Below are 15,794 nucleotides of genomic sequence, written 5' to 3'. Positions count from 1 at the left end.
ATCCTTATCTTTGTTCCTCTGTAAGGAATGGCTTTCTCCCTCTGGTGTGTTTTTTTTTTTTTTTTAAATTTATTGAGACACCAGTGTTGTGGAATAGTGGGCAAAGCCTCCACCTGCAGTGCCAGCATCCCATAAGGGTGTCAGTGTGAGTCCTGCTTGCTTCACCTGCGATCCAGCTCCTTGCTAATGTCCTGGGAAAGCAGCAGAAGATGCCCTAAGTGCTTGGGCCTCTACACCCATGTGGGAGACCCAAGGGAAGCTCCTGGCTCCTGGCTTCTGCCTGGCCAAGCTCTTGCCATTGTGATCACCTGGGGAGTGACCTAGCAGATGGAAGATCTCTCTGTGTCTCTCTGAGGTACACACACACACACACACACACACACACACACACACAATTTTCCATTCACTTTCTAAAAGGCCCCAAGGGGCCAGGCCGAAGTCAGGATCCTGGAACTCCATCTGAGTCTCCATGTGGGTGCAGGGGCCCAAGCACTTAGGCCATCTTCTGCTGCTTTCCCAGGATCATTAGCAGGGAGCTGGATCAAAAGTAGAGCCGCAGGGACTTGAACTGGTGCCCATATGAGATGTTGTTGTTGCAGGGGGTGGCTTTGCCTGCTATGCCACAGTGCTGGCCCCAACCTATTTTTTTTTTTTTATTCTACAATGTCTAACCTGTCATTAATCCTTTCCAGTGTAATTTTCATCTCAAAATGCAGTATTCCTCATCTGAAAAGTCCAATCTGTGTCTCTCCATAACATATTAAATATCTCCTATTTTTAAGAATATTTATTTATTTATTTGAAAGGCGAAGTTACAGAGAGGCAGAGGTAGAGTGATTGAGGGATAAAGTGAGCCAGGAAGGGAGCGAGACAGAGAGGGAGAGAGAGAGAATATCTTCCATCTGCTGGTTCACTCCCCAAATGGCTGCAACGGTCAGAGCTGCGCTGATCCAAAGCCAGGAGCCAGGAGCTTCTTCTGGGTCTCCCATGCGGGTGCAGGGGCTAAAGAGCTTAGGCCATCTTCCACTGGTTTTCCAGGCCATAGCAGAGAGCTGGATTGGAAGTGGAGCAGCTAGGATGCGAACCTATGCCCATATGGGATGTCAGCACTGCAGGTGGCAGCTTTACCTGCTATGCCACAGCGGCCCCTGTTTACTTATTTTTAAATTTTCATCTTGTTTAAAAGTTGCGGGGGCTGTCAAGAGGTCCCCCATTCACTAGTTCACTCTCCAAATGCCCACAACAGCCAGGGCTGGGTCAGGCTGAAGCCGGGCCTCCCACATGGGTGGCAGGGACTCAGAGCTTGATTGATCAGCAGTCACCTCCCAGGTGTACACCAGCAGGAAGCTGAACCAGAAGTGGAGCAGCTGGCACTCCAGCCGGGCGCTCCGAAATGGGAGGTGGGCATCCTAGGTCTGCCAGACACCTGCCCCAGGCCTTGGTCTTGCTTATTACTTCCCTTCATTGTGAGCTACGTAATTATTTTTGCTTCTTTGGGTGCTTAGACTTTTTTGATTAGATGCTAGACATTTTGAATTCTGCCTCGTTGGCTGCTGGGTATTTTTGTGTTCCAATCAATAACCTTGAGCTTTGTTTCCAAGGACAGGGTTGAGTCAGTTGGAAGCAGTCTGATCCTTCCAGGTTTTGCTTTTTGATATTTGTTATATGGGAAAAACAGCATGTAGTCTAGGGCTCATTACCCCTCCCGGCTGATTCAAAACACTTCTGAGTACTTTACCCAGTGTTCCCTGAACTGCAGGTTTTCTAATCTGGCTGGTGGGAGCAGGTGTGAGGCCCAGGTCTGTGAGCTCGAAGTTCCCTTTCGTTGTTCTGGGTGGTTTCCTCATGTGCACCTGCCAATCAGAAGTCTACAGGATGATGAAGGGAAACACTGCAGATCTCTCGGCCTCTTTCTCTGTGTGTCCCTGCTTTCTGAACTCTAGCCACTGTCATCGCTCCAGTCTCCTAGCTCGGTCTCCTCAACTTAGGAGTCAGCCTGTGCCATGGCCTGGGAAACCCTTAAAGCAGTAGGCTGGGCCTGGCTTGTTTTCTCTGAGACTGCTGTCCTTTGTTGCCTGGTACCCAGTATCTAAACATCCATGGTTTAATATAGTTGATTTATTTTTATTTTTGTTTTTTTTGACAGGCAGAGTGGACAGTGAGAGAGAGAGAGAGACAGAGAGAAAGGTCTTCCTTTACCGTTGGTTCACCCCCCAATGGCCGCTACGGCCGGCGCACTGCAGCTGGCACACTGCGCTGATCCGAAGCCAGGAGCCAGGTGCTTCTCCTGGTCTCCCATGCTGGTGCAGGGCCTAAGCACTTGGGCCATCCTCCACTGCACTCCCGGGCCATAGCAGAGAGCTGGCCTGGAAGAGGAGCAACCGGGACAGATTCTGGTGCCCTGACTGGGATTAGAACCCGGTGTGCCGGCGCCACAGGCGGAGGATTAGCATATTGAGCCTCAACACCAGCCCAGTTGATTTGTTTTTAATAGTTGTTTCAGGTAGGTGGATAAAGACAGTGCCTGCTATTCCATCTTAACTGGAAACAAAATTCCTGGACTTATTCTTTATGCTGCAACTACTTTAAGCATATTGGAAAGAATAACTTACCACATTGCTAGCCCTATAGTCGAATCTTTGCTATCAATGGTTTGTCATACCTAATTAGAAAAATGTTTCTGTGAGAAAAAAATATCATTTGACATTCCAATAATGCCTTTATTGATATAAATAATTGATAATAAATGATGAGCTTTGTTATCTAGAACCATTTTAAATGTAGTCTGAATAGCATTCTAAATCATACAACTCACTTCTAATGACTCTATGTCATGGAGTAAGAGGATGGCCACCTGCCTTCTGTTTATCACTATGAAATTGCTGCTAAATTCTTTATTACCTGGGAGATATCTGGTAGAAAGACAGATATTCTCTATTATGTTGTTTTAGTTATCTTTATTTCTTTAGAGTATCTTCAGGATCTTCTTGTCTTCCATATAGAATCTCAACTCTGATTTATTTTCTTTATTCTTAGTTATCAAATTATTACTCTTTCTCCAGCATATTCAGTTGTCTCAATTCCATCTACAGAATGTTTCTTCTTTAACAAAGTCATAATGACTTGCCTATAGCTGGCAACACTCAGAACTGGATGGAATAATTGAGGTTCTAGGACATATAATATGTGCTTAACTCAATAGAAGTAGGAGATTTACAACAGGTTATCTAATTTTCCCAATTCATTTTTGGGTAAAACCTATTATACTCCAAGACTGAAGCTTGCTTTGAAGGATACAAAGCTGTAAGTCCTTCAGCAAACATGAACTGAAAGCAAACAATAAAATAGAAATCAAAATGAGGGCCAGTGGAAAGCAGAGTGGACCAACCTGCCCTGGCGCTGATCAGCTTTGTGGATCTGGGCATACCATCTAACTATGGGTCCGCCACCAAGCCTGAAAAATGAAAAGTATAAACCAGAAGATCAACAAAGATCTTACAGATCTGTAATTCAGAGTCTAAAAGTCTACAAAAGGGGGTGGGCACTGAGTGGTTAGGATGCCTGCATCTTCCATTGCATACTGGAATATCTGGGTTCAATTCCTGCCTCAGGCTCCTGTCTCCAGCTTCCTGCTAATGCAGACCCTGGCAGGGAAAGGTGATGATTCAAGTAGTTGGGTTCCTGTCACACATATGGGAGACCTGGATTGAGTTCTTGGCCCTGGCCATTGTGGACATTTGGGATTCAACCAGTGGATGGGATCTCTCTCTCTCGCTCTTGCTCTTCCTCTCAAACAAATAAATAATATTTTAAAATTGTCTGTAAAAGAAATAGACTCAGTTGGTCCCAGGGAATGGGATACTGCCATTTTAATTCAGAGACAGTAGCTTTCTCTGATCCTGCAAATACCACTACGTGCCTTGTTTTATCCTTGTTGATACTGGAGGGCTTAAGCAAACTGCCACTGCAGAGCTGGCTACAGGGAATGGGATGGAAAACACTCAAAGGAACCAAAACTTTCTAGGAGAGAAGAAACTAGGACCTCAACCCCTGCTCTTCAAAGATTCTGAGTTAGCAAGATCTGTCTGGACAGACAGTAAAATTTGCCTTTTGGCACAATATATGGAGTTCTGGGAACCATGGCTGAGCAAAGAAATGTGAATTAAAGAATATGTCACCTAGAAGTATATTCTACAGAGGCCCGAGGGAGGCGGGGTCTGACCTCACAGCAGCCATGGACATGGGTCTGTCCCGCCAGCAGCAGTCATAACAGTGGTGAGGCAAAGGTAGTGGGTGGACGCTCAGATTCCAGGTCTCACACAAGAATGGTCTCTTTTCTGGGTCCTCAGCCAGCTGGGGGGCAGGGCGAGGGCGGAGCCTCAAGGAGAGACTCTATTCTAACAGGGCAGGTTTGGGAAAATATAGGAAATGTGGCAACAACTGCACTCCAAGTTGATGAAGTAAGCTACTACAGTCATATAAACATGACCATCTGCTCTATGTGCTAAACCGTCCAGAGCTTTGGAAGACATTTGAAAAGTATTAGTTCTGCTTATCAAAGAGGATAGTCTGAAATCTATCTGCCTCATGAAGCTGTTGTTAGACCTGAAACTGAGGATTTTCTTGATTTTACCACGCGATTCCTGGATAATTCTCACTTACGCCGTACCCGTGCCGCTTTCTTCCCCTTGGCGCTTGTATTTCTCTGGAGTCTTACCACAGCCTTCCCTGCCAGCACCTCTTCAAGCATCATGGAACACCCTGTTTCTTCTTCCTTTAAAAACCACTCAACCTTCCTTTTCTCCAACTACCATGCGTGTTCTCCTACGGATGCGCTCCAATTCATGTCTGTGAGTGGCCAAGGCCAAATGGAACCCTGCTTCTCCTAGTGCTACGTTATGCCCCATGAGGTTTCCTTCTTTTCACCAGCCTTACTCAAATTAGTTGAATAACATTTTCCCCCTAACGCAGCAAATCCTCAAATCTGCAGCAGGACTTCGGCTGGCCAAGAATGAAATACTTTATGGTAGAGTGAGTAACAGAATAGCATGGTGGAATCTAACACCCAGTCTTTTGCTCTGAGCATTAGGCAGTGTGTTAAAGTAGGCAGACATGAACTGAAATCAGATGGTAAGGAAGCTGTCCAAAGGTTCTGATTTGGGTTTTGGCTGCATCTCACTCTTCCTTTTGTAGGCCAAAAACCCCAGATGCACACGTACATACACATAGATCCCAAGCATCTCCTCATATGGTTCAGCAGTAAAAGTTAATTATTGTGTTATCATAGGATGTTCAGCCCCTCAAAAAGTTACATAGAACACAACTTTTCTCACTTAAACCTAAGAGTATTAGTGAATGCAGACTCACTCATTAACTCAATTCTCCCCATTCATTACCAGGTCACATTCACAACTTAAAAATGCCTAACAGCCTGGAAGGTAAAAGTACAAATCAAAAAAGTGAAAAAGAAAAAAAAAATCCACAGTGGGAAATCTGCAAAGCTGCAATTCACAAAAAAAGTAGAATGTTAAGTTTTAACAGACAGCCTGTCATGTCTAGAAGGCTTCAGATGAAAAGAAATGAATCTGCCATGCAGGTAATGAAAGAGACCAAATTATAAACCATTTCACTTGAAATCCCAACCACATTTCTTCCAGAAACAGTACATTAAGTAAGTACTTGTGTGAATCAAACACTAAATTATTTAGTAATTGCTGAGTAAATTTCTGCTCTTATCAAGCTTTCTTTTTTTAAGGTTATTTGCTATAAACCTGTAGAGATTGGTTTTTATAAAAGAAAGTTATCAAGTCTATAGAATTTTAGAGTGCATGGTGCTATTAAAATTACTTAGTTATTACTTTCGGATTGGAAGCATTTTCTAACTGATTCAAGACTCCAACTTCTTACTTAAAGTGGAAAGCAATCCAATTCCAGTATTTTCTAATGGAAAACTGCAGTGCTTGTCACTTAACGTCACTAATGCCTTCCATTGCTAAAGTAAGGGTCTGACTTGGAGCAGCTAAAACGTTTCAAGTTCTTTATTTACTCAAACACTCCATCTGCGTGCAGACTAGTTAGTGCCAAGGGACCTGGAATGTAAGGCTGTTGTTAGGAGGAAGCACTTGCAATTCTATCATCAAATCCTTAATAGCTCCGCATGGTTCTTGTACTTCAGTATAAATCCTCATTTTCCTTGACCTTTCAGGAGGAAGTTCAATTTACTTACATAGTTTGTGATAAGGGTTTTCACCACACAGCTGAAAACTACACCACAAAATTACAAAAGGAGACAATCAGAACAAGCTCCAGGTTTTTTTTGGGCAATTTTTGTTGCTAATATGGTTGTTTTACTTACTCATTTATTCAGCTCAAAAGAAAAAAAATAACCCAACTTCCAAAATATCAGGTAATAAAGTAGTGATAACCTTCAGTATTTCCCATACATTTAAACAAACTGAGTGCAGAAGCAGAGTCTGATAGAGAAGCTGAGTTAGAAGAAATATCAGAACGTTGGTAGCAGACCATGCTACAATACAGAACTGAAGATGAATTACACAGCCACCAACCTGGAGAGAACGAGAAAGTCTGACAATGTGGAGTGTTTGCAGACATATAGAGCAACATGAATTCCAGCCCACTGATGGTTTGCTCTGCCTCTTAAGGAGTCTGGCATTATCCAGCACAATAGACGAATTGTGGTATGTATGATCCAGTAAATCCACTTCTGGTTATACTCTGCCTCTCTGTGACAGGAACTCACTGAATGAATACTCATATAGCAGCATTGCTCAGAATAGCTCCTAACTGGAAACAGCATAAAGCCTGTTGGGATCAGGAGGCAGGAACAATCTGAGGGATACAGTTTCCATATATTCACATAATGGAACAATACAAAGCAAATTCTAGCCCCATGCAGCAACAGAGATGAATCTCACATGCCTCATGTTGAATACTGAGCTAAGGAAAAGAGGTGCAAAATAATAAGATGTAATCTAATTCTATTATCAAGTCCAAAAAAGGGCATGAGGGCTGGCATTGTGGCACACCATTTGCAACACTGGGATCCCGTATCAGGGTGCTGGTTGATTCCTGCCTGCTTTGCTTCCAATGCATGTCTCTGCTATTGTGCCTGGGAAAGCAGAGGAAAATGGTCCAAGTACTTGGGTCCTTGCTGGCCATGTGGGAGACCCAGATGGAGTTCTGGCTTCTAGCTTTGGTCTGACCCAGCCCTGCCCTCTGTGGCCACTTGGAGAATGAAACAGTGGATGGAAGATCTCTCTCTCTCCTTGTCACTTTGACTTAAAAAAAATAAAAACTCCACAAAACCCAAAACAATTCCAAGAGAGATGAGATTTAAAAGGGGCAAAACTTGAACAACTAGGATAAATGTTGTTATGGACACAATGTGTGGCACCAAATTCATGTCAAAATCCTAACCTGCAAGATTGATGGTATTTGAAGAGGTGACCTTTGGGTCGAAGGGTGGAGACCTCACATATGGGTCAGGGTCCTTAGGGAGACCCCGTCCCCCTCTCTTTTCACCATGAATGTACAGAGTAATATGAGGGCTGCTATAAATCAGAAAGAGGACCTTCGTCAAGAAGCAGACCCTGTTGGCACTCTGATATTGAACTTCTAACCTCCAGAATTATGAGGAAGAAATGTCTGCTGTTGAAGCCACAGTCTGGTACTTTGCCAAGGAACTCTGAGCTGATGCAGACACAGAAAAGCTCAGAACACAGGCTCCCTTTTTAGGGATGAACTTGTCCTTGGAGAGCGACACCACAGTGTTAGTCTCAGGGGCACTGTCACAATCATCTGTTTTTTGACATGGATGACAGAAACCTGCATGTTAATATTACATTCAATTATATATTTGTTCTATGTTTCCTATATTTACATTATATTTTATTTTTTAAAAAAATCTAGCTCCCCCTAAAGTAAAGATTGTAGGAAAGGGTTAACAACTCAAGTGTTTAGTGACAGCCTGGTGGGACTTGGTCACGAAGGTCTCAGGACTTTCGGTTCCAAATGAAAAGAGATCAGCTACAGCTCATAGCCTACAACTGGTGGTCAGAAGGGTCCTCAAAGGGAAGCAGATTTTCAGTAAGAATCACACAAATGGGCTGGATACAGGGACCAGGCCACCTGAGGGCTGGTGCGACATGTGAGCTCGGACCTCGCGCTCACAGCATACCCCTCAGAGATCCTGTACTCTCCTTTTGTGTGAAAACCAAACCACTTGCTCGCACCCCCATGTCATCTTCTAGGAAGTAAGGAAACAGACCAGGTGGCTCCCAAGCTGCCTCCAGTTTCCGTTTCTATGGTTCTGTGAAAGTACAGGAGCTTCGGGAAGATCCTGGACACAAGCTTCCCTAACTGTAGCTCCCAAAGAGACTTTTTCTTTTAAGAGGTTAGAGATGCTCAAAAGAACATGGCTGGCTAGGGGGTGGGAGGAGAGGAAGATGAGGAAGAGGGGAAGACCCGCCCAAGGACACCTTCTCAATGGAGTCACCCCAAAGGATGGACAGATCAAAGGCCGATTTTCCTATACTTGTATCCAAGGCATGCTGGGTCCACGGGTACCGCAAAACAGTTCAACACTTTGCTCGCTACCCATCTCCAAAACAGTTCCTGGTGTGCAGACAGGGTCTCTCTCAGAATCTTAGACATGTGGCTTTGGAATGGGGTGGGGTGCCCACCCTCTCCTGTCTGAGTCTCAGTCCACTGATGCCTGGAGAGACAACGCTATTTTTAAGAGGTCAGGGACAAGACGGTAGCTCAGGCTTAACAATAACATGGTATGCTCTTTTCAAAAAGGAGAGAAAAGAATTCAACACTTTGAAATCAATGGGTGAAAGCAACACCACGCCAGGCTGTCCAAGAAGCAGGTTTCCCATTGGTGGAGGCATGGTGTGAGTGAGGGCGTGGTGGGGCGGATGGAGCAGGGAGGGAGAGTGAGTTGGGCATGGGCAGAGCAGGAGAGGCAGCTCTGTGGTCACCTTCCCTGCTGCTTTCTCTAGTCTGATGCTTGCTTTGGTTCTGCTGTAGTCACCACCCCTCCCCCGCAACCAGGGCTACAGTCAAGGCTCCCATCCGTTCTTCTGAGATAGGTCATTTTCTACCCTCGGCCGGTTTTCTTTTCTGAACTGTCACTTCTAGCTTGTCTCCGGCATCACTCCTTTGTATCTCTGTTCTCCATTCATATTCATTTTTTCATACATCAATCTCAGCTTCCTATTAGCATTTGCCTCTTGCCTCTTAGGAGTTAGAGGACACAGAAAAGTCATTTCTTTCTGGCTTTCTTCTTTATCGGGGCATCTATGTGACATGTTCCCTCCCAGTGTTCCCTCCCCTCCCCTGCTAGCCAGAGGACTATTACCCCAGAGCCTCATGCTGCTAATGTGAGAAGAAATTGTGAACAGTGATTAGGAGGCTAAATGAGGGTGGTGGAGCCTCTTTACTTCATTAAGGCTCCTTCAGGGAAAATGTGAGCATGGGAAAACCGAGAGATAAGGGTTAATAGTAAAAGAATAAAAGATCCATTTGACTCAGAGCAATCTTCAGTCTGCCTGGATTCTATCAGACACCGTTCTCCATGGGGAAATCATTACAGAGAAATGACATGCAAAGTGCGCCATAAAGCATCTGAGTCAAACCAGAGGGAGGATGACTCAACGGATCATTTTACATTTTAATAGAAGGCACTGTGGAGCTCAGCCGAGCCAGCGGGGCTCGCAGCTCCTCCCCAAAACTTCACGGGGTGGGAGGGGAGTTCCCAGAACCTGACAGAAATCATTCTGTCTTCGAATAAGAACCGAGTCAAAACTCACAACAGAGAATCAAACACTAAGAAAAGACAACAGAGTCAAATGCAGAAAAAAGGGGAGATGGCAAGTCTGGCTAATTCCAACTATAGCATTACTGTCAAATCGGAGACACAACCCGAGAAACTCAACTCAGAAATTAGTGGACTTGAGGAGTGCAACGAGGTGGGGGGGGGGGGGGGGGCGAGGGAAGGAGGGAGGGGCGAGAGGGACAGGAGACAGGAAACAGGAGAACATCTAAGTACTTCAATTAAACCATTCCATTCCTCAAATTAGTTTCAAAAACTTTGAGAGAAAGAAAGAGAGAAAGAGAGAGAGCGAGCGAGTGAGAGAGATCTTCTACCTGTTGGTTCACTCCCCAAATGGCTGCAATGGCTAGGGCTGCCCCAGCTCCAAAGTCAGAAGCCAGGAGCTTCATGCAGGACTCCTGCTTGGGTGGCAGTGGCCCAAGCACTTGGGCCATCTTCTGCTGCTTCCCCAGGTGCATTAGCAGGGAGCTGGATCCGAAGTGGAGCAGCCGGGACTCGAAGTGGCACCCATGTGGGATGCCGGTGTCGCAGATGGTGGCTTTACCTACTGTGCCACAGTGCCACCCCCAAAGGATTTCTATAGTTAAGCACATCTGTCCTTGTGATCTCTACGGATGCCTGCCCTGGTGGAAGGCACCCTGCTTACTTACAGGTGGGCATGGAAACAGAAGTGGGTTCCTGAGGCTTGGCAGAAGCACAGTGTTCACAGAATAGGTTCTTAATAAAAGGAAACTTGCTTCTTTCATGCACTAGGGTCTTCTGGACAAAAGCGCTCTATCCCAAAATATCACCTCTCTGCGGGATGCAGGCTGGGTGGAGCAGGTGGCTCACCTGGGACTAAGGCTGGCCATCAGGGCTCAGCACCAGAGCAGGGGCCTCTCGTCAGGGCAGAGACATTCTTCAGGCTGTTTCCACAAGGTTTCTGGATTGCTACGGGAGCCTGAGCACCCCTACTCCTTAACATTAAAATCACAAGGCTAAGACCACTGGTGGGCAGTCTGTTACGTTCCACATAGGTAATAAGCACATATGGACTCTTGGTCACCGTGCAGGAGTCACACGGAGCTGGAGCAAGAACACACAGGTGGAAGGCTCTTGTGAGAGTGGGAGGGGGGAGAAGGAGGGAGGTCAGCCAAGAGGGACGGAGGAAAGGATGCACACGGGGTCCCCAGATCCCTGCCTGTGCTGGCAGCTTCTCAGAGCGATGCGAGGTGTCCAGAGTGATCCTTAGGGACAGGCATGATTCAGCACAGCGCCATCTCTCACACAGACCCTGTCACCTCACAGGACAGCAGTCTACACGGGGTCTTTAAAATGTTCCTGGAAACAGGGAACTACCTTTCTTTTTTTGGAAATTCATGCATTTTTTTGTTAATATGCATTTCCATGAATTTTTGTGAAGACTCACCCCTTCAATTAAAAACAATTATTTCATAAAAAGTCAAAAGCTGTATTGTTGCTGAGGTCCAAAGTCCCCTGTCTCCAAATGGTCAGCAGTGGGTGTGACAAGGGCAGGAGCGGGGAGAAGCATTGAGAATGGGGCAGGAAGAGGCAGCTGAACTCTAGGTACATCCACTCTCCATTTCTCCGTCTGACCCTAGATAAAGGGCCTACATGGGAACCCCAAATCTTACCCTTCAGAGGCAGCAGAGCTCCAGGCACATTCATTAGACTGTAATCCTTGGTCTTCCATCTACACTATGGCTATGTGAAGATTCCATGAGATGTAGTTTTGAGGAAATTCTATGTTGTACAGAGGATACTCCACAAATAAAAGCTATTATGAAAATGAACGACTTTGCATACTACATAAATTGGTAATTCTCCACATATTAAAAATTTCTTTTTTTTAAGATTAATTTTATTTATTTCAAAGAGTTACAGAGAGAGGTAGAGACAGAGACAGAGAGAGAGAAAGAGAGAGAGAGAGAGAGAGAGAGAGAGAGAGGGGTCTTCTATCTGCTGGTTCACTCCCCAAAAGGCCACAACAGCCAGAGCTGAGCCGATACAATGCCAGGAGCCAGGAGCTTCTTCTGCATCTCCCACATGAGTGCAGGGGCCCAGGAACTTGGGCCATCTTCTGCTACTTTCCCAGGTGCATTAGTAGGGAGCTGGATCAGAAGTGGAACAACCTGGACTCAAACTGACACCCACATGGGGTGCCGACACTGTAGGCTGGGGCTTTAAGTTGCTGTGCCATCGTGCTGGTTCCGAGAATTTGTTACATTGAGGCCAACCTGGACTGCACGAAGGCTGATGGTTGTTTCCATTTGCCAGATTCTCTATCCTTGTTAAAAAAAAAAAAAGAAAGAAAGAAAGAAAAGAAAAGAAAAGAAAAGAAAAGAAAAGAAAAGAAAAGAAAAGAAAAGAAAAGAAAAGAAAAGAAAAGAAAAGAAAGGCCAGTGCCGCAGCTCACTTGGCTAATCTCCACCTGCGGTGCTGGCACCCCTGGTTCTAGTCCTGGTTGGGGCACCAGATTCTGTCCCGGTTGCTTCTCTTCCAGTCCAGCTCTCTGCTGTGGCCTGGGAGTGCAGTGGAGGATGGCCCAAGTGCTTGGCCCTGCACCTGCATGGGAGACCAGAGGAAGCAACTGGCTCCTGGCTTCAGATCGGTGCAGCGCACCGGCTGTAGCGGCCATTTAGGAGGTGAACCAACGGAAAGGAAGACCTTTCTCTCTGTCTCTTTCTCACTGTCTAACTCTGCCTGTCAAAAAAAAAAAAAAGATTATTTATTTGTAAGACACAATGACAGAGACGGGAGACGGGAGAGAGAGGGAGAGAGAGAATGAGATCTTCCATCTGCTGGTTAACTTCTCAAACGGCTGCAAAGGCCGGGGCTGGTCCAGGCTGAAGTGAGAAGTCTCCCACGTGGGTGGCTGGGGCCCAAGTATGTGGGCCATCCTCTGCTGCTTCCCTAGGTGCATTAGCATAGAGCTGGATCAGAACCAGTGCTCTGATATGGGATGCCAGCACTGCAGGCAGCGGATTAACTTGCTGCACCACAATGTCAGCCTGAGATGCTCTTGCTTAAACTTGAGGAAAGGCCAGTTTGCTTATTTTCCATCCAAGGCCTGCTAGAAGATGATGGGCAACGTGTAGGATCTAGTGAATTCTGGAAACTTCAGCCATGATACTAGTGTACCCTTCCTCCTGCAAAATCCCATGATGACCAGGAAGGTCAAGGAAGGCAATGGGTCTGAGATGTACAAAGCACTCTGCCTGCATCAGGCAGTATCCTTATCACCATTTGACTAATTCTGCACATAATTATACCCAGAGTGTCTGCTCTTAAGGGCACTTAATCCTGATATATTTCTCTCTCCTGTCAAACGAAGGCATCTGGCAGATGGGGGACTTGTGTCAATTCTCATCTAGTAACATTTTGTGCAAGAGTTCATCCCTTCCTATTTGCTCAAAGTATGTGCTTCGACCATCACCACCTCCTTGTTAGAGCTCTACTTGCTTTCTCTCTGTGCGATCTTTGATCTGTAGTGTATCTGTTTTGTATGAATTAGAATTGTCTCTCATCGTGAAAGGCAGCACAGCAGTGAGGACAAGCCATGCTGGGGGGCAGCCTGCCCGTGTCTGGGTGACCGCTGCTACAGCCCCTGAGACACAGCATAGACACTCTAACGACTCTTCATTGTCATCAAAAATTCAGTTGTTACTGGAGTTAAGTGACTTAAAACAGAAACATGGAAAGCGCTCAGAACAATTCCTAGAGTGCAGTGGGCGCACACATGGCTTCCAGAGGCGGTGTGGTGTTAGGGTTGTGAAAACAGGCTCTGGGGCCGGACCATTTGGCACTGCATCCTGACTCTGCCATTCACGAGCTGCAAAACCTTTGGCAAGACACTGAACTTGCCCGTGCCTCACGTTCCCGATCAAGAACACCTATCTTAGAGGGCTGTGGAGATGAAAACACTTCACGTGTGTGTCTGTTCACGCATTCATCACAACACTCACGCAAGACAAAGTGAGTGGCCAATCAAATCAGCTCTTCTTTCTCAGTCATGACCACTCTTCCCACTCACTTTTCATTCCCAGATGGACAGGGCTTTTTTATTTTTATTTATTTATTTTTTTTCTCACATCAGTGTTTCCAGATTTTCAGCTCTGCTGAAAGTACCTAACTCAGACTCTCCCTAGCACCTTTCTATCTACTGGATAGGTATGAACCTGAAGCCGGGCCAGCAATCTTCATTTTAAACTCCACGGCAGATGAATCAAAGCAATTCTATGAACTGGGAACCCCTGCCCTGCTGATTCCTGCAGCTGAGTGACTCGGCAGCGTACCTGAGCTCTCTGGGTCTCCTTATATGTGAAATGAAGGCAGAACCTGTCTCGCAGGAGACTGTCTTGAGATTTAAGTGTGATGGCTCAATCCCCAATTTCCTTCAAGTCTTGTGCTCAGATATCACTTGCCAGAAAAGCCCTTGGCCAGCCTATGTATTGATTTAATGTATTTGAGAGGGACAGAGACAGAGGTAGGGAAAGGGAGAGAGGAAGGGAAGTGGGAGGAGAGGAAGAGAGAGAGAAAAAGAGAGAGAGAGGGAGGGAGAGAGAGAATCTTTTACCTGCTGGTTCAATTCCTAAATGCCCACAATAGACAGAGCTGGACCAGGCCCACACCCGAAGCCAGGAACCCAGTTCACATCTCCCATGTGGGTGGCAGGAACCCAAGTGCTTGTGCCATCATCTGCTGTCACCCAGAATCTACATTAGCAGGATATGAACAGGAACAGAGCTGCGACGCAAACCCAGGCGCTGCAGTATGGAACACTGTATCCTAACTGAAGGCCTGACTTCCAGGCCAAAATGCCCCAAACTCCAGCCTCCTGGCTGTGTATTCCCTGCTGTATGTTTCTCCACCCAACGTGCACTTTATCTTACCCATGTGCTTCTTGTCTGATCTTCTCGAGGGAGGGAATTTCAGTCCATTTCCCTCACTGTAGAAATGAGGGCAGAGCTTCAAAAAGTTCTAAGCACCTAGCAGGTAACTCAACAAAAACATGGTAAGAAAATGAACGAAAAAGACTTTTCTCAGATCCCCAGAGGTCTCCAACCACCTATCTTCCTGCACTCTCTGGAACTGCTTGCCTTTTCTGGGCCTCATGCTGTCCACGCAGCCAGAGAAAAGTGTCCATTCTGAGCAATGTGAACTCCAGAGGAGACCAATGACAGAATCTGTACGTCACACAACCAAGAACATGGGACGGCACAGAAGTCGTGGGAAAGGCTCAGGCTGACGCAGTGAAGGAAAGCTGACACTTGCAAAGTGTGTGAGTAGCAGGGTCTTAAGTATGCTTTATCTCCAAAGCTTTCTGGGCTCAACTATTCCGAAGCCTGGAACATATTCTTTATCCATTGGTCGTGTGTCATGTGGGTCCTTGTAGGGCAGAACGCAGCTGCTCATACAGGGGAAGCCTCCTCGCTCCTGCTCTGGAAAGATGGCTGGCTCCTTCCCCTTTGCTTCCTGGCGTCCCAGCTCAGTCTGCCACATGGAGGACCCATCTTGTCCTCCCTTTCAGTAGTGCCCAGTAGTAGCCCTCAGCAGATGACTGGTACATGAGACCTGTTGGTTTAGAGTGTGATTGCCCTTAGGGGGAGCACTGACCAGCCTTGGATGCTGTAGTACCATTCATGGCTGGAAGGAAGATAATAAGAGGAAGGCTTTTTTCCTCTTTTTTTTTTTTTAAGATTTATTATTTATTTGAAAGGTAGAGTTGCAGAGACAGAGAGAGAGGGAGAAACAGAGAGATTGTACATCTGCTGGTTCACTCTTCAAATGGCCACAACAATGAGGGCTGGGTAAGGCTGAAGCTAGGAGCCTGGAACTCCATCCTGGTCTCTCTTGTGGGTGGCAGGGCCCAAGAACTTGGGCCATCTTCTGCTGCTTTCTGAGGTCCATTAGCAGGGAGCTGGATTGGAAATGGGGC

General features: G+C 46.2%; 1 protein-coding gene across 5 annotated transcripts in view; it reads right to left on the bottom strand.

Annotated features, from left to right (window-relative positions):
• BACH2 (BACH transcriptional regulator 2) overlaps nt 1-15,794 on the bottom strand; it is a 388,459-nt gene that overhangs the window by 88,111 nt on the left and 284,554 nt on the right. The window contains exon 2 of one of the 5 annotated variants that reach the window (XM_089332897.1): nt 3,389-3,454. The exons of the other annotated variants lie outside the window; for them this stretch is intronic. The gene's annotated coding sequence lies outside the window, so the exon portion shown is untranslated. The remainder of the gene's footprint in view (nt 1-3,388; nt 3,455-15,794) is intronic. 5 annotated transcript variants of the gene reach the window in all.

Source organism: Oryctolagus cuniculus, chromosome 5 (genome assembly GCF_051225735.1).
Source record: "Oryctolagus cuniculus isolate XC-2025 breed Fujian yellow rabbit chromosome 5, ASM5122573v1, whole genome shotgun sequence".
Lineage (NCBI taxonomy): Eukaryota > Metazoa > Chordata > Mammalia > Lagomorpha > Leporidae > Oryctolagus > Oryctolagus cuniculus.
Note: the sequence above shows the minus strand (reverse complement) of the source record. Positions and strands in the feature narration are given on the sequence as shown.